Below are 22,487 nucleotides of genomic sequence, written 5' to 3'. Positions count from 1 at the left end.
ATCTATCCGGGGATGTTTTTATCCTTGTCGGTTTTCCTCACACTCAAAAGAAAATAAGGACAAAAATTATAATACTAACACTATGGTGAGATGTACATCTATTTAGTGAACATATTTCGGGGGAAAATCTATCAAAAAATATTCGTACCTCCTTTTCGTTTTTTCTTAAACTCAAAGAAAATAAAGTCTAAACATATAATATTAATACCATAGTGAGATGTACATTTACACTAATGAACAATACCAGGGGTAAATCTATCCTGGGATATTCTTATCCTTGTTGTTTGTTATTAATTCAAAGAAAATAAAGACAAAACATATAAATTAATACATTGTGAGATGTAAATATACATTAGTGAACATATACAGGTGTGTAAATCTATCCAAGAATATTCTTAGAGCCGTGTCGGTTTTCCTTTAACTCAAACTACATAAATACTAAACATATAATATTAATATCATTACCCCAATATAATTATCATTATCATTATAATATTAATATTAATATCAGGTGTACATCCACATTAGTGAACATTTGCCGGGGGTTAATCTATCCTGCGATATTCTTACTTTTTGTCGCTTTTCCTTAAATTTAAACAAAATCAAGACAACGAATATAATATTAATACCATAGTGAGGATTACATCTACATTACTGGACATATAACGTGGGGTAAATCTATCTTAGGGTATTCTCACCTGCTGCAAGTTTTCCAAAAACTCAAAGAAAGTAAACACAAAATATATAATAATAATACGATTAGTGAGATGCACATCTACATTAGTGAGAATGTACCTGGAAGTACATCTGTCCTGGGATATTCTCAACCCCTGTCGGTATTTTTTAAAATAAAAGAAAATAAAAAAACAAATAATATTAATAACATAGTGAGGTGCACATTGAATTAGTGAACATATACCGAGGAAAAAATCTACCCTAGGATATTTTCCTCCCTGTGGGTTTTCCTTAAACTCAAAGAAAATAAAGACAAAACATATAACATTAATACCATAATGAAATGTAAATCTATATTAGTGAACATATACCGGTTGGTAAATCAATCCTTGGATAATCTTTGCTACTTTTGGTTTTCCTTAAAGTAAAAGAAAATCAAAACAAAACGTATAATATTAATTCCATAGTGAGATGTACATCTACATTTCTGAACATATAACGGGAGGTAAATCTGTCCTAGGGTATTCTTATCCCCTAATGGTTTTCCAAAAACTGAAAGAAAATAAACAGAAAATATATAATATTAATACCATTCTCATCAAGTTGTTAATACGAATCGAACGATACCTATCTCGCCTCTATCGACAACAGTCCCCATACCCAAATATCCCGAACTTTTATTATTTTCCCGGGTAAAAACTGAATTTTTCGGAAAATTGCATACGAATTGATGATCTACTTGATAATACAAATCGAATGATATCCTTTTCGTCCCTGTCGATAAGTTGTCAGCATTGGCCAAATTGCCGATTTTTTATCACTTTCCCGGTAAAAACTGAATTTTTGTGGTAAATGTCATACGAAATTTTGATCTACGTGTAAATTCGAATCTAATGATATCCATCTCGTCCCTGTCGACAAATGGTCCCTTTTGCTGAAAATCCCTATCTTTTAATATTTTACGGGGTACGAATTGAGTTTTCGAGAAAATGGCATACCAATTTTTGATCTACTTGTTACATCAATTATGTCCACTTCGTCCATGTCGACAACTGCTCCCCATCGCCCAAATTCCCGACCTTTTATTATTTTCCTGGGTAAAAATTTAATTTTCGGGAAAATTTCATACGAATTATTGATCTACTTCTAATTACAAATAGAATGGTATCCATCTCGTCCCTGTCGGCAACTGGTTCCCATTGCCAAAATTCCCGAATTTGTTATTTTCTCTGCTAAAAATTGAGTTTTCGGGAAAATGGCATCCAATTACTGACCTACTTCCTAATACAAATCGAATGATACTCTTCCCGTCCCTGTTAGCAACTGGTCCCCATTGCCCAAATTGCCGATTTTTTATAATTTACCCGGCTAAAACTTGAAATTTCGGAATTTGAAACGAGTCGAAAAATACCAACCTCACCCTGTCAAAAACTGGTCCCCTTTGCCAAAAATCCCGATTTTTTATTTTATCGGGTAAAAATTGAATTTTCTTGAAAATGGCATACCAATTATTGATCCACTTGTGAATACGAGCCGAATGATACGTATCTCGTGCATGTCGACATCTCGTCCCAAGTGGCGAAAATCCCGATTTTTTATTTTTCCGCGCAAAAATTGAATTTTCGGAAAATGCAATACGTATTATTGATCTACTTGTTAATACAAATCGAGTGGTACTCATTTCGTCCCTCTCGACAATTTGTCCCCATTGCCCAAATTCCCGAATTTTTATTATTTTCCCGGGTAAAAATTGAATTTTCCGAAAAAAGTCATACGTATTATTGATTTACTTGTTAATACGAACCGAGTGATACACATTTCGTCCCAGTCGACAAATCGTCCCCTTTGAACAAATTCCCGAATCTGTTATTTTCCAGGGTAAAAATTGAATTTTCTTAAAATGGCATACCAATTATTGATATACTTGTTAAAACGAATCGAGTGATACCAATTTCGTCTCTGTCGACATCAGGTCCCCATTGGCCAAATTCCCGAATTTTTATTATCTTCCCGGGTAAGAATTGAATTTTCCGAAAAAAAGTCATACGTATTATTGATTTACTTGTTAATACGAACCGAATGATACCCATTTCGTCCTAGTCGACAAATCGTCCAATTTGAACAAATTTCCGAATTTTTGTTATTTTCCAGGGTAAAAATTGAATTCTCTTGAAAATGGCATACCAATTATTCATCTACTTGTTAATACGAATTTACTGATACGCATTTCGTCTCTGTAAACAACTTGTCCCCATTGCCCAAACCCCGAATTTTTCGTATTTTCCAGGGTAAAAAATGAGTTTTCGCGAAAAGGCCATACGAATTATAGCCACCTCGTCCATGTCGAATACTGGTCCCCCTTGCTGAAAATCCCGACTTTTTATTATTTTTCCGGGTAAAGATTGAATTTTCCGGAAAATGGCATACGAATTATTGATCAACTTACAAATACGAATCGAATGATACCCATTTCGTCTCTGTCGACAACTTGTTCCCATTGCCCAAATTCCCGAATTTTTAATTTTTCGGGTAAAAATTGAATTTTCGAAAAAATGGCATACCGATTTTGATCTACTTTTTAATACGAGTCGAATGATACCCATTTCGCCCCTGCCCACACCTGGTCCCAATCGCCGAAATTCCAGCTTTTTTGTTATTTTCCCTGGTACAAATTGAATTTCCTTCAAAATGGCATACCAATTATTGATCTTCTTGTCAAAGCGAATAGAACGATATTTATCTCGTCCTTGTCAACAACTGGTCCTCATTGCAAAATTCCCGAATTTTTATTATTTTTTCTGCGTAAAAATTGAATTTTCGTGGAAATTTCATACCAATTATTGTTGTACTTTTTGATGCGAATCGAATGATACGCACTTCATCCCTATCGGCAACTGGTCCCCATTACCCAAATTCCCGAAATTTCATCATTTTCCCAGGTAAAAATTGAATTTTCGGGAAAATGTCATAGCTATTATTGATTTACTTGTTAATACGAACCGAGTGACACCCATTTTGCCCCAGTCGACAAATCGTCCCCATTGAACAAATTCCCGAATTTTTGTCATTTTCCCTGGTATAAGTTTAATTTTCTTGAAAATGGCATACCAATTATTGATCTGGTTGTTAATACGAATCGACTGATACCCATTTCTTCTCTCTAGACGGCTGGTCCCCATTGCCCAAATTCCCGAATTTTTATTATTTTCCCGGGTAACAGTTGAATTTTCGGGAAAATGGCATACGAATCATTGGTCTACTTGTTAATACGAATCGAACGATGCCCATTTCGTCCCCGTCTACAACTAGTCCCCATTACCCAAATTCCCGAATTTTTATTATTTTCCCGGGTTAAAATTGAGTTTTCGGGAAAATGCCATACGAATTATTGATCTACTTTCTAACATGAATCGAGTGAGATCCATCTCGCCCCTGTCGACTAGTAATCCCCTTTGCTGAAAATTTCGACTTTTTATTTTACCGGGTAAAAATTGAATTTTCGCGAAAATGGCATACAAATTATTGATCTACTTAGTAATGCGAGTCGAATGATACCCATTTCGTCCCTGTGTACAACTGGTCCCCACTGTCCAAATTCAAGATTTTTTTTTATTTTCCTGATAAAAATTGAATTTTCGGGAAAATAGCATACGAATTATTGATCTACTTGTTAATACGAATCGAACGATGCCTATTTCGTCACTGTCCACAACTGGATCCCATTACCAAAATTCCCGAATTTTTATTATTTTCCCGGTAAATTTGTATTTTCTGGAACATGTTATACGAATTATTGATGTACTTGTTAATACGAATCGAGTGATTTCCATCTTGTCACCACGGGAATGCGGCACAGGACCGATTCTTCACAGGATCGACACGGCATACGACCGACAATTCAGCTCAGAAACCTGTTTCGGCTCAGTGCCGTGTCGATCCTATGCCGTTTCGGTCCTGTGCCGTTTTGCTCTTACGATGCTGCTCTGAAATAATTTAACTTTTAATCATGTGCCTAAAAAAATAATATTTATATTATCTGTTTAATCTTTGCTTTTACAAATTATAAACTCCTGTCGATTCTATGCCTGTGCAAGTTATATGCATAGAATACGTACGATCGAAACGCCATAGAGCCGACACAGCATAGGACCGAAACGGCACAAGATCGACACGGCACAGGATCGACACGGCGCAAGACCGAAGGGGCATAGTTAGAAATTACGCACGATCATCGCCACTGCGTAGGATCTATAAAACCAAAGATTTATTTCTCAAGAAAGCAATCAGAGCCCTATCAATTGATTTTAAAATATAAGATTTATAAGATATTTACTGTATGAATATTAATAATTGTGCGTGACAAAATAATGATAGTGCTAAATGGACAAAATGTAATTTCTTGTGTATTTGGTCAAAAGTATTTCTGTATGTATGGAATACTTATATTTATTATTATTATTATTATTATTATTATTATTATTATTATTATTATTATTATTATTATTGATCTCGGTTTTAACCGGTTTCACTTTAATTATCTGACGACCGTCTCTGACGACTGCAGATTAAAGGGTTCTCCAAAGAACTTCCTGACCATTTGACAGGTGTCTAGTATTACTGATTTTTTTTTTTTTTTTAAGATTTGTTAGGAGATGTTTTGCGATTATCTCTTCAAGTTGTGTCACAATACTTTTAGGGACAGTTGCTGTAATGTCCCTATTGAGATAATGATTGGTATTAACTAATTGCATTATTATTATATTTACAGTTTGCCACTGATAGGATATGCTCCCTATGTATTCTGGATGTTACAAGCGTATACTTGCGTTGTCACTTCCTGAATATATAGAAAAATACGTACAATATCTTTAATACATCATTATAGAGCATGTTGCCGCCTCCTGTATAAGCAACTTGGTCAATGTCTATGATGTCTTTTTCCCTCCTTGTAACAGCAAACATACCTAACACTAGACCATTTTATTTGCTGTACTTTGTAAGAAATTTATCTATCATTACCCACTCCTCGTTTACGTACTCTAAAGCTGGCAGTCCCTGGGCCAACAATGAAAATAATTTAACTTCTAGTCAGTTGACGAACATGTATACAGGGTGGTCCATTTTAATATTTCCACAGAAATATCTCGAAAAGGTTGAATATAAATGAACCGAACAAAATCTCAAATAGGAAAAAATGAAATGAAATCTTTGAGTTTTACGTCCCACAGTTATGCCGGTTAGGCTAAAGGAGACGGTGATGATGAGTAATGAATGAAATGGTGGAATGAAAAAAGTGGGAGGAAACGGGAGAACCCCGAGAAAACTCACGCACACGGTGTTTGTCCACCACAAAGTTCACTTGGCGGGGGCGGGGATCGAACCCGGGACCTCAAACACCGGAGGTGAACGCTCTACAACTGAGCCACCGCGGCCCCTAAAATCTCAAATAGGAAATGCCATGGGCCACACCGAATGCTGTTGTTGAGGTTCCCCCAAGGGCCGCTCTTTATGGGAGCCCAGGGCCCAACTTTAAAATTTTAAATAGAAACATGGGTGAGTGACACCTCGTTCGATAGATCTTTTAAAACTAAAAAAGTATTGTGGCAAAAGATTTGTCATATGGGTCACCGTATTCAAAATTGCCACCAAGACATGATGCCTGTATCAGATAAAACGTGCAGTGTCACTAATATGAAAATGGTTGGGGATAAATGAACAGAACAAAAAAGGAAACAGGCAAACGACATGGGGCACGTCGAATGATGTCGCGGTGACCCCCAGGGCCCAACTTTAACATTTTAAGTGGAAACATGGGGCGAGTGATACCTTGTTGATCTTTAAAAGCCCTAAATAGCACTGTGGCAAAACATTGTTCATATGGGTCATCGTTTTCAAAATGACTACAAAGACATGGTACCTATATCAGATAAAACGTCCAGTGACCATAGAATAAAAAGGTTAAAGATAAATGAACAGAATAAAACTCGTATAGGAAATCGCAGAGGGTATTTATCATTCCACGGCTCGAGAATGATACAATAGACAAAAAGATGATTAGAGTAAAAGTATTATAATGCAGAGTGAGGTGCAATTAGATGGAGCAGCACCTCACTCTGCGCAAAGGGTGGTGAAGTATTTGAACATGCGTTATAATGGAAAGTGGAATGGAAGAAACGGACCAATACTAAGGCCCGCACGATCCCCAGATTTATCCTCGCCAGATCTTTATTTCTGGGGATATTTGAAGAATGTTGTATATAAACGCGAACCAAAAACTAGGGAAAATATGATGGAGCGAATTTCAATGGCTTGTGTTCAAATCCTAAGTAACGTTTTATTACAAATTGTCATGCATTTTCTCCGAAGGATTAATTTATGTATACAGGCAAATGGAGATGTCATTGAATAAACTGTGAGATAGAGTTCCCATTTTGTTGGTACGTAAGAGGCGAGGGAAGAAAAAACACCCGAACGTGGGAGGGAGGTGAATCACGAAAAAAAGCCGGACGTGAGAGGCGAGGGGACACGCAGAAAAAACATCCCGGACCTAAGAGGTAAGGGGGCTCGAAAATAAAAAGCCCTGACATGCAAGAAGAAACAGAAGGAAAGGAATCGAACTAATATCATGCAGACGACGGTTGAACAAAACCAACGTTTGTACAGCGGGGGACACTTCTAAATGGTACACCTTAGCCGTAAATCTCCATATGGCTGTACCATTTAGAAGTGTCCCCCGCTGTACACATTGTTCTAAAAACTGCATTGTTCGACAATTTTGTTTTACATTTCAGTTGATTCATTTTTGCATCAAATCATTGCCTGTAATAAAAATGGAAGATAGAAAAAAAAATACCTTTAACATGAAACGTATCTACTTTTTCTTATTACAGAAATATCTATCCCTTATAAAAATACATTTCAGTTACTTTTGTTGAGTAGATTCAATTTGCAAAACCGAAGGTTTTCATTTGAAATTTCACCGTTCCTTCCCGCTTCACCACTTATGGAGGGAGGTTGGAGCGATAATTAGATTTCCTCCTTTACATTATGGCACTTTTACTCTAATCATCTTTTTATCTATTCCTTATCATCATTCTCGAGCCGTGGAATGATAAATACCCTCTGTGATTTCCTATTCGAATTTTTGATCTGTTCATTTATCATTAACCGTTTGATTCTATGGGCACTGGACGTTTTATCTGATACAGGTACCATGTCTTGATGGTCATTTTGAAAACGGTGACCCATATGAACAATATTTTGCCACAGTGCTATTTAGTCTTTAAGGATCTATCGAATGAGGTATCACTCGCCCCATGTTTCTATTTAAAATTTTAAAGTTGGGCCCTGGGTCTTCACGCAAGGTGGCCCTGGGGATCACCACGACATCATTCGACGTGCCCCCATGCCATTTGCCTGTTTCGCTTTTTGTTCTGTTTATTTATTTCCAATCGTTTTCATATTAGTTGTACTGCACGTTTTATCTGATACAGACATCATGTCTTGGCGGTCATTTTGAATACGGTGACAGATATATGACATTTTTTTGCCACAACGCGTTTTTTAGTTATTAAAAATCTATCGAACGAGGTATCACTCGTTCCATGTTTCCATTTAAAAAATTAAAATTGAACCCTAGGCCTCCATGAAAGGCGGCAATGGGGCACTGCGACAACACCATTCGATGTGCCCCATAGCATTTTCTATTCGAGTTTTCGTTCGGTTTAATTATGTTCAACCGTTTCCGAGATATTTCCGTGAAAAAATTGAAATGAGTCATCCTGTATATTGCAGATTTCCTTCTGCAACGTGAGAATTAACGTTGCGTAAAAACCAGTGTGCCGACCACACATGACTCTGTTGACTGTACGCCATATGAGTGTAGTACATAACCTCCCATACGAATTTTTGATCTACTTCTTAATACGAATCGAATCATGACCATCTCGTCCCTGTCGATAGTTGGTCCCCATTGCCCAAAGGCCGAATTTTTATTTTCCCGAGTAAAGATTAAATTTTCTAAAAAACACATACGAATCATTGATCTTCTTATAACACGAATCGAATCATACCCATATCCTCCCTATCGACAACTGGTCCCCATTGCCCAAATTCCTGAATATTTCATATTTTCCAAGTAAAAATTTAAATTTCGGGAAAATGGCATACGAATTATTGATCTACATATTAATACAAATTAAATGATAACAATATGGCCCCTGTCGAAAACTGATCCCTTTTCCAAAATTCTCGAAAATTTATTAATTTCCCGGGCGAAAAATGTATTTTAGGGAAAAAGGCATACAAATTTTTTATCCACTTGTTAATACGAAACGAATGACACCCATCTCGTTCCTGTCGACAACCGGTCTCCATTGCCAAATTTCCGAATTTTCGGGAATACGACATACGAATTACTGATCTACCTTTCAATACGAATCGAATGATACCCATCTCGTCCCTGTCGACAACTTGTCCGCTTTGCCCTAATTCTTGAATTTTTATTATTTTTCCGGGAAAATGTTGTATTTTCGGGAGAAAGACATACGAACTATAGATCTAATTGTTAATACGAATCGAATCTCGCCCATCTCGTCCCTGGCGACACCTGGCCACATTATAAAAATTTTTGACTTTTTATTATTTTCCCGAGTGAAAATTCAATTTTCGAAAAAATGGCATACGAGTTATTGATCCACTTGTTAATACGACACAAATGATACCCATGTCGTCCCCGTCGACAACTGGTCCCCATTGCCCAAATTTCCGAAGTTTTATTTTCCCAAAAAAATTGAATTTTCGCGTAAATGGCATACGAAATATTGTCCTACTTGTTACTACAAATCGAACGATACAAATCTCGTCCCTGTCGACAACTGGTCTTCATTGCTCAAATTCCCGAATTTTTATTATTTTCCAGAGTAAAAATTGAATTCTCCAGAAAATGGCATACGAATTATTGATCTACTTGTTAATACGATTCGAATGATACACATATCGTTCCTGTAAGCAACTGGTCTGCATTGCCCAAATTCCCAAAATTTTATTTTCCCGTGTAAAAATTTAATTTGCGGGAAAACGGAATACGAATTATTAATCTTACAGTTAATAGGAATCAACTGATACCCATCTCGTAGGTGTTGGAATTTGGCCCGTAAAATCGAGATAAAATTTAAAACTTTATATAGAACGATTGCCCATCGTTTGCCCATGTTTGCCCACCCAAAATTTTTGTTTGCCCGCAAACAGAACCTAAGTTATACGTAAAAAACAATTTTAGGGCTAACTCCACACTGGCACAACAAAGTGTGAAAATAAAATATTGCAACATGCAAATCGATGGCCCATCGTTTGCCCATGTTTGCCCAACAAAAATTTTTGTTTGCCCACAAACAAACAAAAAGTTATAAACAAAAACATTTTTACGCCTAATAAACTTTACAAGCAAAATAAAAGATTTGTAAATATTTATATATCATATTTCTCTATCAAAACCAACCATTTTGCGCTACATAAACAGAAAATTATGGAACAGACTATGCATCCAATAGTAACAATCACACAATCATATTACTCCATTTGTAGTATGCAAATTGTAATATTGCGGAATCTAACTTTTTTCTATATGTGCAAAAAGAGAACATTCATTAAACAAACAAAAACATTTCCTGGGTAAACAAAATCATTTGCTGGACAAACTAAGGCAATCGTTGGGCAAGTCAAAAAGGGCAAACATAGGGCAATCAACATTTGTGATTAGAAATATCGCCCGCTTGAATTATTACATGTAGTCTCTAAAGCGTGCGAAATTAGGTTCCAGCTTCTTTTCTATCGTTGCGCAATCAAAAACTAGTGCTGGGCTAACAAGGGCAAACATAGGGCAATCAAAATTTTTGATTAGAAAAATAGCCCGCTTAAATTTTCACATGCAGTCTCGAAAACGTACGATTTAAGGCTTTTCTATCGCTGGAAAAACAAAAACTAATGCTGGGCAAACGAAATCAAGTGCCGGGCAAACAAGGGCAAACGTAGGGCAATCAATATTTGTGATTAGAAACATAGCCCTCTTAAATTTTCACATGTAGTGTCGAAAACGTACGATTTAAGGCTTCTCTATCGCTGGGCAAATAAAAACTAATGCTGGGCAAACGAAATCAAGTCCGGGGCAAACAAGGGCAAACACAGGGCAATAACTATTTGTGATTAGAAACATAGCCCGCTTAACTCTCAGAAACGTACGAAATTAGGTTCCAGCTTCTTTTCTATCGTTGGGCAAACAAAAACAAATGCTGGGCAAACGAAATCAAGTGCTGGGCAAACAAGGGCAAACATAGGGCAATCAATATTTGTGATCACACACAAATCCCGCTTAAAGTTTCACATCTGGTCTCGAAAACGTACGATTTAAGGCTTTTTCCTTGCTGGACAAACAAAAACTAACGCTGGGCAAACGAAATCAAGTGCTGGGCATACAAGGGCAAACATAGGGCAATCAAACCTTTTATTAGATAAATATTCCGCTTAAATTTTCACATGTAATCTCAAAAACGTACGATTTAAGCTTTTCTATCGCTGGGTAAACAAAAACTAATGATGGGCAAACGAAATCAAGTGCCGGGCAAACAAGGCAAACGTACAAACGTAGGGCAAACGTAGGGCAATTAATAGTTGTGATTAGAAACATAGCCCGCTTAAGTATCAAAAATGTACGAAATTGAGTTCCAGCTTCTTTTCTATCGTTGGGCAAACAAAAACTGATGTTGAACAAACGAAATCAAGTGCAAGACAAACAAGGACAATCAATATTTGTGATTAGAAACGTAGCCCGCATAAAGTTTCACATGTATTCTCGAAAACGTACGATTTAAGGCTTTTCTATCGCTAGGCAAACAAAAACTAAGGATGGGCAAACGAAATCAAGTGCTGGGCAACCAAGGGCAATCAATATTAGTGATTAGAAACACAGCCCGCTTAAATTTTCACATGTAGTCTCGAAAACGTACGATTTAAGACTTTTCTATTGCTGGACAAACAAAAACTAATACTGGGCAAACAAAATCAAGTTCCGGGCAAACAAGGGCAAACGTGGGGCAATTAATAGTTTTGATTAAAAACATAGTCCGCTTAAATCTCAAAAACGTACGAAATTACGTTCCAGCATCTTTTCTATCGTTGGGCAAACAAAAACTAATGCTGAGCAAAGGAAATGAAGTACTGGGCAAACAAGGGCAAACATAGGGCAATCAATATTTGTGATTACAAACATAGCCTGCTAAAATTTTCACATGTAGTCTTGAAAACGTACGATTAAAGGCTTTTCTATCGCTGGGCAAACAGAAACTAATGCTGGGCAAACGAAATCAAGTGCTGGACAAACAAGGGCAAACATAGGCCAATCAATATTTGTGATTAGATAATTATCCCTGTTAAATTTTTACATGTAATCTCGAAAACGTACGATTTAAGGCTTTTCTATCGCTGGGCAAACAAAAACTAATGATGGGCAAACGAAATCAAGTGGTATGCAAACAAGGGCAAACGTAGGGCAATTAATAGTTTTGATTAAAAACATAGCCCGCTTAAATCTCAAAAACGTACGAAATTATTTTCCAGCTTCTTTTCTATCGCTGGGCAAACAAAAACTAATACTGGGGGAATGAAATCAAGCGCTGGAGAAACAAGGGCAAACATAGGGCAATCAATATTTGTGATAAGAATCATAGCCCGCTTAAATTTTCACATGTAGTCTCGAAAACGTACGATTTAAGGCATTTCTATCGCTGGGCAAACAAAAACTAATGCTGGGCAAACAAAAACTAATGCTGGGCAAACAAGGCCCAACATAGTGCTATATTTCTAATTACAAATATTGATTGCCCTATGTTTGCCCTTGTTTGCTCAGCACTTGATTTCGTTTCCCAAGCATTAGTTTTAGTTTGCCCAGATATAGAAATGCCTTAAATCGTATGTTTTCGAGACTACATGCAAATATTTAAGTGAGCTATGCTTCTTATCACAAATATTGATTGCCCTATGTTTGCCCTTCTTTGCCCAGCACTCGATTTCGTTTGCCCAGCATTAGCTTTTGTTTGCCCAGCGATAGAAAAGCTTTAAATCGCACGTTTTTGAGACTACATGTGAAACTTTAAGTGGGCTATGTTTCTAATCACAAATATTGATTGCCCTATGTTTGCCCTTGTTTGCCCAGCAATGGATTTCGTTTGCCCAACATTAGTTTTTGTTTACCCAACGATAGAAAAGAAGCTGGAACTTAATTTCGGACGTTTTTGAGACTTAAGCGGGCTATGTTTCTAATCACAAATATTGATTGCCCTATGTTTTCCCTTGTTTGCATAGCACTTGATTTCGTTTGCCCAGCATTAGTTTTTATTTGCCCAGCGATAGAAAAGCCTTAAATCGTACGTTTTCGACACTACATGTGAAAATTTAAGCGGGCTATGTTTCTAATCACAAATATTGATTGCCCTTCTTTGCCCAGCACTCGATTTCGTTTGCCCAGCATTAGCTTTTGTTTGCCCAGCGATAGAAAAGCTTTAAATCGCACGTTTTTGAGACTACATGTGAAACTTTAAGTGGGCTATGTTTCTAATCACAAATATTGATTGCCCTGTGTTTGCCCTTGTTTGTCCAGGACTTGATTTCGTTTGTCCATTATTAGGTTTTGTTTGCCCAACGATAGAAAAGAAGCTGGAACCTAATTTCGTACGTTTTTGAGACTTAAGCGAGCTATGTTTCTAATCACAAATATTGATTGCCCTATGATTGCCCTTGTTTGCCCAGCACTTGATTTCGTTTGCCCAGTATTAGTTTTAGTTTACCCAGCGATAGAGAAGCCTTAAATCGTACGTTTTCGAGACTACATGTGAAAATTTAAGCGCGTTATGTTTCTAATCACAAATACTGATTGCCTTATGTTTGCCCTTGTTTGCCCAGGATTAGTTTTTGTTTGCCCAGCGATAGAAATGTCTTAAATCGTACTTTTTCGAAACAACATATGAAAATTTAAGCGGGCTATTTTTGTAATCACAAATATTGATTGCCCTATATTTGCTCTTGTTTGCCCAACGGGGGCGCGGTGGCTCAGTGGTAGAGCGTTCACCTCCGGTGCTTGGGGTCCCTGGTTCGATCCCAGCTCGCGCCGTGTGGACTTTGTCGTGGACAAACACCATGCTCGTGGGTTTTCTCGGGGTTCTCCCGTTTCCTCCCACTTTCTTCATTTCACTCATCTCTCATTATCACCGTCTCCTTTAGCCTAACCGGCATAACCGTGGGACGTTAAACTTAAAGATTTCATTTTCATTTTTTTTGTTTGCCCAACACTTGATTTCGTTTGCCCAACAATAGTTTTTGTTTGCCCAACGATAGAAAAGCCTTAAATCCTACGTTTTCGAGAGTACATGTGAAAATTTAAGCGGGCTATGTTTTTAATCACAAATATTGATTGCCCTATGTTTGCCTTTGTTTCTCCAGGACTTGATTTCGTTTGCCCAGCAATAGTTTTTGTTTGCCCAACGATAGAAAAGAAGCTGTAACCTAATTTCGTACGTTTTTGGGACTTAAGCGGGCTATGTTTCTAATCACAAATATTGATTGCCCTATGTTTGGCCTTGTTTGCCCAGCACTTGATTTCGTTTGCGCAGCATTAGTTTTTGTTTGCCCAACGATAGAAAAGAAGCTGGAACCTAATTTCGTAGGTTTTTGATACTTAAGCGGGCTATGTTTCTAATCACAAATATTGATTGCCCTATTTTTGCCCTTGCTTTCTCAGTACTTGATTTCGTTTGCCCAGCATTAGTTTTTGTTTGCGCAACGATAGAAAGAAGCTGTACCTAATTTCGTACGTTTTTGAGAATATATGTAATAATTCAAGCGGGCGATATTTCTAATTACAAATATTGATTGCCCTATGTTTGCCCTTTTTGACTTGCCCAACGATTGCCTTAGTTTGTCCAGCAAATGATTTTGTTTACCCAGGAAATGTTTTTGTTTGTTTAATAAATGTTCTTTTTTTGCACATATAGAAAAAAGTTAGATTCCGCAATATCACAATTTGCATACTACAAATGGAGTAATATGATTGTGTGATTGTTACTATTGGATGCATAGTCTGTTCCATAATTTTCTGTTTATGTAGCGCAAAATGGTTGGTTTTGATAGAGAAATATGAGCAATTAATATTTTATGTAGAAAGAATATAAATATTTACAAATCTTTTATTAGGTTGTAAAGTTTATTAGGCGTAAAAATGTTTTTGTTTATAACTTTTTGTTTGTTTGTGGGCAAACAAAAAATTTTGTTGGGCAAACATGGGCCAACGATGGGCAATCGATTCGCATGTTGCAATATTTTAAGTTCACACTTTGTTGTGCCAGTGTGAAGTTGGCCCTAAAATTGTTTTTTACGTATAACTTAGGTTCTGTTTGTGGGCAAACAAAAATTTTGGGTGGGGAAACATGGGCAAACGATGGGCATTCGTTCTATATAGAGTTTGAAATTTTATCACGATTTTGCGGGCCAACTTCACAGAGCTCCATCTCGTCCCTATCGACAACAGGTCTTTATTCCCAAAATTCCGGAATGTTTATCTTTTTTCGGTAAAAATTGAATTTTCGGGAAAATGGCATACGAATTATTGATCTAATTGTTAATACGAATCGAAAGATACCCATCTCGTCCCTGTCGAAAACCGGTCCCCATTGCCAAATTCCCTAATTTTTATTTTTTTCTGGTAAAAATTGAATTTTCGGGAAAAATTCCTACGAATTATTGATGTACTTGTCAATACGAATCAAATCATACCTATCTCTTCCCTGCCGACAGCTGGCCCCATTGCCCATTTTCTTAAATTTTCATTATTTTCCCGAGTCAAAATTGAATTTTAGAAAAAATGGCATACGAATTATTGATCTAATTGTTAATACGAATCAAATTATACCCATCTCGTCCCTGTCGACAACCGGTCCCTATTGCCCAAATTTCCGAATTTTTATTTATTTCCCGTGTAAAAATTGAAATTTGGGAAAAATGGCATAAGAAATATTGATCTGCTTGTTAAAACAAATCGAATGATACATTTCTCGCCCTGTCGACATCTGGTCACCATTGTCAAATTTCCGAATTTTTATTATTTTCCCGAGTAAAAATTAAATTTTCGGGAAAATGGCATACGAATTTCTGTTCTACTTGTAAATACGAATCGAATGATACCCCTCTCGTCCCTGTCGACAACTTGTCCGCATTGCCCTAGTTCTTGAATTTTTATTATTTTTCCGGGTAAATGTTGTATTATCGGGAGAAAGACATACGAACTATTCAACCAATTGTTAATACGAATAGAATGATACCCATCTCGTCCCTGTCGATAACCGGTCCTTATTGCCAAATTCCAGAATTTTTATTATTTTCCGGTAAAAATTGAATTTTCGAGAAAAATGAATAAGAATTATTGATGTACTTGTTAATACGAATCAAATCATGCCCATCTCATCCCTGCCGACACCTAGCCCCATTGCACAAATTCTTGAATTTTCATTCTTTTTCCAAGTGAAAATTGAATTTTCGAAAATATGGCATACGAATTATTGATCCACTTGTTAATACGATTCGAATGATACCATATCGTTCCTGTAAGCAACTGGTCTGCATTGCCCAAATTCCCGATTTTTGATTATTTTCCCGAGTAGAAATTGAATTTTTGGGAAAAAGAAATACGAATGATTTATCTACCTATTAATACGAATCCAATGATACCAATCTCGCCCCAGTCGACAACTGGAACCCATTGCCCAAATTCCCAAGTTTTAATTATTTAAACAGTAAAAATTGAATTTTCTGGAAAATGATATATGAATTATTAATATATTTGTTAATTCAAATCGAATGATACCCATCTCGTCCCTGTCGATAGTAGGTCCCCATTGCTCAAGTTCCCGAATTTTTATTTTCCCGAAAAAAATTGAATTTTCGCGTTAATGGCATACGAAATATTGGTCTACTTGTTAATACGAATCGAACGATACCCATCTCGTCCCTGTCGACAACTGGTCTTCATTGCCAATTCTTGAATTTTTATTATTTTCCCGAGTAAAAATTGAATTCTCGAGAAAATGGCATACGAATTATTGGATCTAATTGTTAATACGATTCGAATGATACACATATCGTTCCTGTAAGCAACTGGTCTGCATTGCCCAAATTCCCAAAATTTTATTATTTCCCCGAGTAAAAATTATATTTTCCCTGAAAACTGAATACGAATTATTAATCTACTAGTTAATAGGAATCAACTGATACCCATCTCGTCCCTATTGACAACAGGTCTTTATTCCCAAAATTTCGGAATTTTTCTCTTTTTCGGTAAAAATTGAATTTTAGGAAAAATGGCGTACGAATTATTGATCTAATTGTTAATACAAATCGAATGATACCCATCTCGTCCATGTCGACAACCGGTCCCCATTGCCGAAATTCCCGAATTTTTATTCTTTTCCGATGTAAAAATTGAATTTTAAAGGAAAATTCATACGAATTAATGATCATCTTATTAATACGAAACGAATGGTACCCATCTCGTCCATGTCGATAGCTGATCCCCATTGCCGAAATTTCTGAATTTTTATTTTCCCGAGTAAAGATTGAATTTTCAAAAAAAGAAAATCATATTCACGAAGAAATTAAATGTCGACTAAAACCAGGGAATTCGTGTTACTATTCGGTTCAAAATCTCTTGTCGTCGCGAATTCTGTCGAGGAATTTGAAGCTTAAAATATATAAAACGATAATCATGCCTGTTGTTCTGTATGGTTGTGAAACATGGTCGCTTACTCTGAGGGAAGAACATAGACTGAAAGTATTTGAGAACAGGATCCTGAGAAGAATATTCGGACCCAAGAGGAACGAGAATGGGGAATGGCGGAAGCTTCATAACGAGGAACTACGTAGTTTATACGGTTTACCCAACATTGTTAGGGTCGTCAAGTCTAGGAGGCTTAGGTGGGCAGGTCATGTAGCTAGAATGGAAGAAAGTAGAAACGCTTTCAAAGTCTTGACTGGTAGACCCATAGGAAAACGACCATTAGGAAGACCTAGGCGCAGATGGGAGGACAATATTAAGATGGATCTCGCAGAGATAGGAATACAAAGTAGAAACTGGATGCAATTAGCTAAGGATAGAAGTCAGTGGAGAGCTTTTGTGAACGCGGCACTGAACCTCCGGGTTCCATAGGCCATAGAGTTAGTTAGTTAGTTAGTTAGACATACGAATTATTGATCTTCTTATAACACGAATCGAATGATACCCATATTCTCCCTGTCGACAACTGGTCCCCATTCCCCAATTTCCTGAATGTTTCATATTTTCCGAGTAAAAATGTAAATTTCGTTAAAATGGCATACGAATTATTGATCTGCACGTTAATACAAATTAAATGATAACAATATGGCCCCTGTCAACAACTGGTCCCTTTGCCAAAATTCCCGAAAATTTATGAATTTCCCGGATTAAAAATGTATTTTCGGGAAAAAGGCATACAAATTTTTTTATCAACTTGTTAATACGAATCGAATGATACCCATCTCGTCCGTGTTGACAATCGGTTACCATTGCCAAATTACCGAATTTTTGTTATTCTCCGGTAAAAATTGAACTTTGGGGGGAAATGCAAACGAATTATTGATGTACATCTTAATACGAACCGAATCATCCCCATCTCGTCTCTACCGACAGCAAGCACCATTGCTCAAATTCTTGAATTTTTTTCCCGAGTCAAAATTGAATTTTCGAAAAAATGGCATACGAATTATTGATCTAATTGTTAATACGAATCGAATGATAACCATCTCGTCCCTGTCGACAACCGGTCCCCATTGCCCAAATTCCCGAATTCTTATTTATTTCCCGAGTAAAAATTGAAATTTCGGGAGAATGGCATAAGAAATATTGATCTACTTGTTAAAACGAATCGAATGATACCATTCTCGTCAGTAGGGACAGACAGATTTTACACCGGTACCGTTATGTTCTAAATTTATTAGTGAAACTCCGTGTCCTTCTTTTTGGCTGTGATGACATGTATGTCCGGTTTGGAAAGTTCCTGTTTTCTTTTTCAGCTGTGATTACGTGTGTGTATCGTTGGAAAGGTCGTGTCCTCTTTTTCGAGTCTGTATACTTGTTTGTACGCGAAGCATACTGGATATTTTTAAATATAATAATGGAAATTTAAATTTGAATTTTAATTGGTTCGAATTGAATTAAATCTGTTGATATGTTAGTTAATTAGAATATTGGTAGATATGATGAAACGTTATTCTGTATCACTTAGTTTCGTAGCAGTGATTAAATTAATAATATTGAATATATTTACATTATTGACATTGAGATGAAGATCCCGGTTCGAATCTCGTATTATACAGATGGTTTTTGAGTAATAGAAACTTACAATGAGGTGAAGATCCGTGTTCGAATCTCGTATTATACAGATGGTTTTGACTAATAGAAACTCACAATGAGATGAAGATCCTCGTTTGAATTTCGTATTATACAGATGGGTTTGACTAATAGAAACTCACATTGAGATATATATATATAATTTGGAGAAAAATGAAATATTTGAGTCCCACGGTTATGCCGGTTAGGCTAAAGGAGATGCTGATGATGGAAGAATCTTTTATATTCCATCGTTTTACAAAGAAAGCTCTTAAAAGTATATAGAAAGTGGGAGGAAACTATTTTATAAAAGGTATTGAAAAAATATATATATATTATAAAAGTTTATGTGGTGGGTACTGAGAATGAACCCGGGACCCCTAGCACCAGAGGTGAACGATGTATGATGGATGTGAAATATTTATTTATTCATGCGGGACACATTGTGGATTTTTCCGTCTGAAAGACGTCGTGTACGGAATATGTATACTCCGGTACGATACGCCATGTTGGTACATATACAGAGCGTGGTTTCCGTACATCTTTTGCTGGTGAACTCAAGACATGAACTGAACTTTTCGCGCGTTTTTGGAAAACCGCTTTGGTAGGAGTGATGATGATGTTGTGTGCTTGCAGGGCGTTGCTAAAACTTGAACTCAAATACAAAGGAAGGCCGTTGACACGTTTGGTAAACATCACAGAATACCGCCAGACTAATAGAAATAACTTTGGTGCCGCGGTAGGTGAACAAAAGAAAGATTGCGGACGTGGAAGATAAGCATCACAAATTAGGGACAGACTAATAGAAATAACTTTGCTGCCACGGTAGGTGAACATGTTGAAACATGTCCGTATGGTATTTAAGAATAGAAAAGAACTTTGATGTTGGGAATGCTGAACACGTGATTACCTTGCGGTTATGAAAATACTTTAAATACAGGTTATAAGAGACAAAATATATAAAGATACATCATGCAGTCATATGAGAAGAAGGATCATTGCAATAGCAATATTGAAGCAATATCTGATGCTGAAACAGAAATATACGAATCATCGTCAGATGAAGAATTTGATTTTGACGCAATAGATTCACCGGCGCTAACAGTTTCACCAACACCACCATCATCTCCAGTTGTATTATCAAGAACATCACGATTTTGGGCTTTAGATTGTTGTTGTAATAGTGAAAAAGTGGATCGCGAATGTATAAAGAAGGCTATTGAAAAATGGAATTTTAATGAAACACTAATATGTGAGGGATGTACGACAGGATCTAATCATGACTTTGCTCATGATTGTATGACTGTGCGTCCAGAATTATTGGAAACCAGCGCTTGGAGTATTATAGCAAGTCCTAGTGTTGAAGATGATGTGTTTTATTTGTACGCACTGGTACTGGTGAAAACATTAATGTGAACTGTGTATTAAAAACTATAAAAGTATACTTACACAACAATAATCCAATGGAATCTTCTTATCTCTTGATAAAACTCTTAGTGAACTCTTTGAAGTGTTTGAACAAGTACATAGGGAAATCTCATTTCTATGCTTTATGCATAAGACTTGTGATCTTTTACAAAATACAGAATTTGTTGGACAGATAATTCCGTTTTTTATTTTTCATACAAATGAAATTTCACCATGTGTAAATCAGAATATTATTGATATTCAAGGTTTTAAAATGTCTGATAACGAATTTATTATTCGTGAGTTTTGTTTAACTGCATGCGAAGATACAGTAAATTTCCATTCCTTGGTAAAATCACCAGTAGAATATAATTTATTATCACTACGATGTCAAAAACAAATTGACTGGTTAACATTAAATTTGCATGGATTGAAATGGAATAGCAAAACTGGATATACTGTATCATGCATACGAAACCTTGTATATCAATTATGCGCAAAGAATTCAAACTTTTATTGCAAAGGTTAAGAGAAATCTCTTTGGATTAAAAGAATATTTGCATTAGATAATGTAATTGATTTAGAAACAAAACATTGTCCTTTATTAAATGAATTATGTGGAAATACATTTAATGAATATTGTTCTTTTCACACAACTATTGTAAGGAAATCAGGATGTGCATATCGTAATGCACAACAGTTGAATTATTGGTGGAAATATGAAAGGTCAACAGCATTAACTAATGCATTATCAAGATTGTATTGAGGAATTGTAAATAAAATGCATGGGTGTGTTTTAAAAATCTATTGTAAATTAAAAAAATGTAAATATATAATAAAAATAAAAAATTAAAAAATTATTTGTGTTTTCTTTTTAAAATTTTATTTACATGTTTATAAACAATATCACCATTCTTTATAAAATTTTTCTTGTTAAACAATTTTAAACCCTTTTCAAATGATTGAGTGCGACAAAGTAGAATCCATGTTTTTCTTACTGATGTACACTGCAACCCAGTAGGAACCAGCAGAATCAGATGTAAAAAGATTAATCACAAGTGCCGCAGGAGGTTTTACCGTTACAGGAAGTTTGTCAATAGGGTAAATTCCAGTAACACTTGCACCAGTTATTTTATCACTTAGTAACACTTTTAATAATTCGTCACTATACACGATGAAGATTATTATTTTTAATTGTAGTAGGTATGTAATTATCACTGTTATTCACATGTAACACATAATCATACACTTTCATATATTCGCTATACAGTAATGCTTCATGATCAGTACACCTATATTGTCCGAAACGATGCTTATTATGTGCACAACGATGAACGTGAAAAATTAATGCAGTATACTTTGGACAGTTTATTTCTTCCAAATTTGTAACTTCTCTTTGAAGAATTTCTTGAAGAAAACACTTTCTATTTATTCCGTATGTGCATATGGTTGTAGTATTTGAACAATATGTTTGAAGTATTTCCTTAAGATGTGAATATTCTACATCCCCTTCGTACCAGGTAATGCCATACACATTCTCACCTAGATATTTGTTTGTACTTACGATTGGCTCAGCTAACTTATTTAAAGGAAATGGTGGTTTAAAAACCCAATTTTGAAAAAAGGGAACGTCAGGATTTACAATGGCTAGCTTTTTTATAACAAAGTCATCTTCGTTATCATGATACGCCGAGAAGTGAACAACAACCCGCATTGTACTCAACTGAATAAATTAGAAGGTGCTTTCAGTATAAATATTTCTGTCTTTGTCTACTTGTGCTAAAGAACCGAATTGCGCGTACACAATGCATGTAACAGGCTCAGTTAAACTTTCTGAAAATGATACTTTTAAATTTACAGGGGAATCGCGTACTACATCCCACGTGTTATCTTCTAAAGTTCCTGTTGGAGATAGAATAAAAGCATACAGAGCATATCCGTTTGGATACTCATCAAGAGT

Source organism: Thermobia domestica, chromosome 17 (genome assembly GCF_964235325.1).
Source record: "Thermobia domestica chromosome 17, izTheDome1.hap1.1, whole genome shotgun sequence".
Classification (NCBI taxonomy): Eukaryota; Metazoa; Arthropoda; class Insecta; order Zygentoma; family Lepismatidae; genus Thermobia; species Thermobia domestica.
This window is presented reverse-complemented; position numbering follows the sequence as displayed.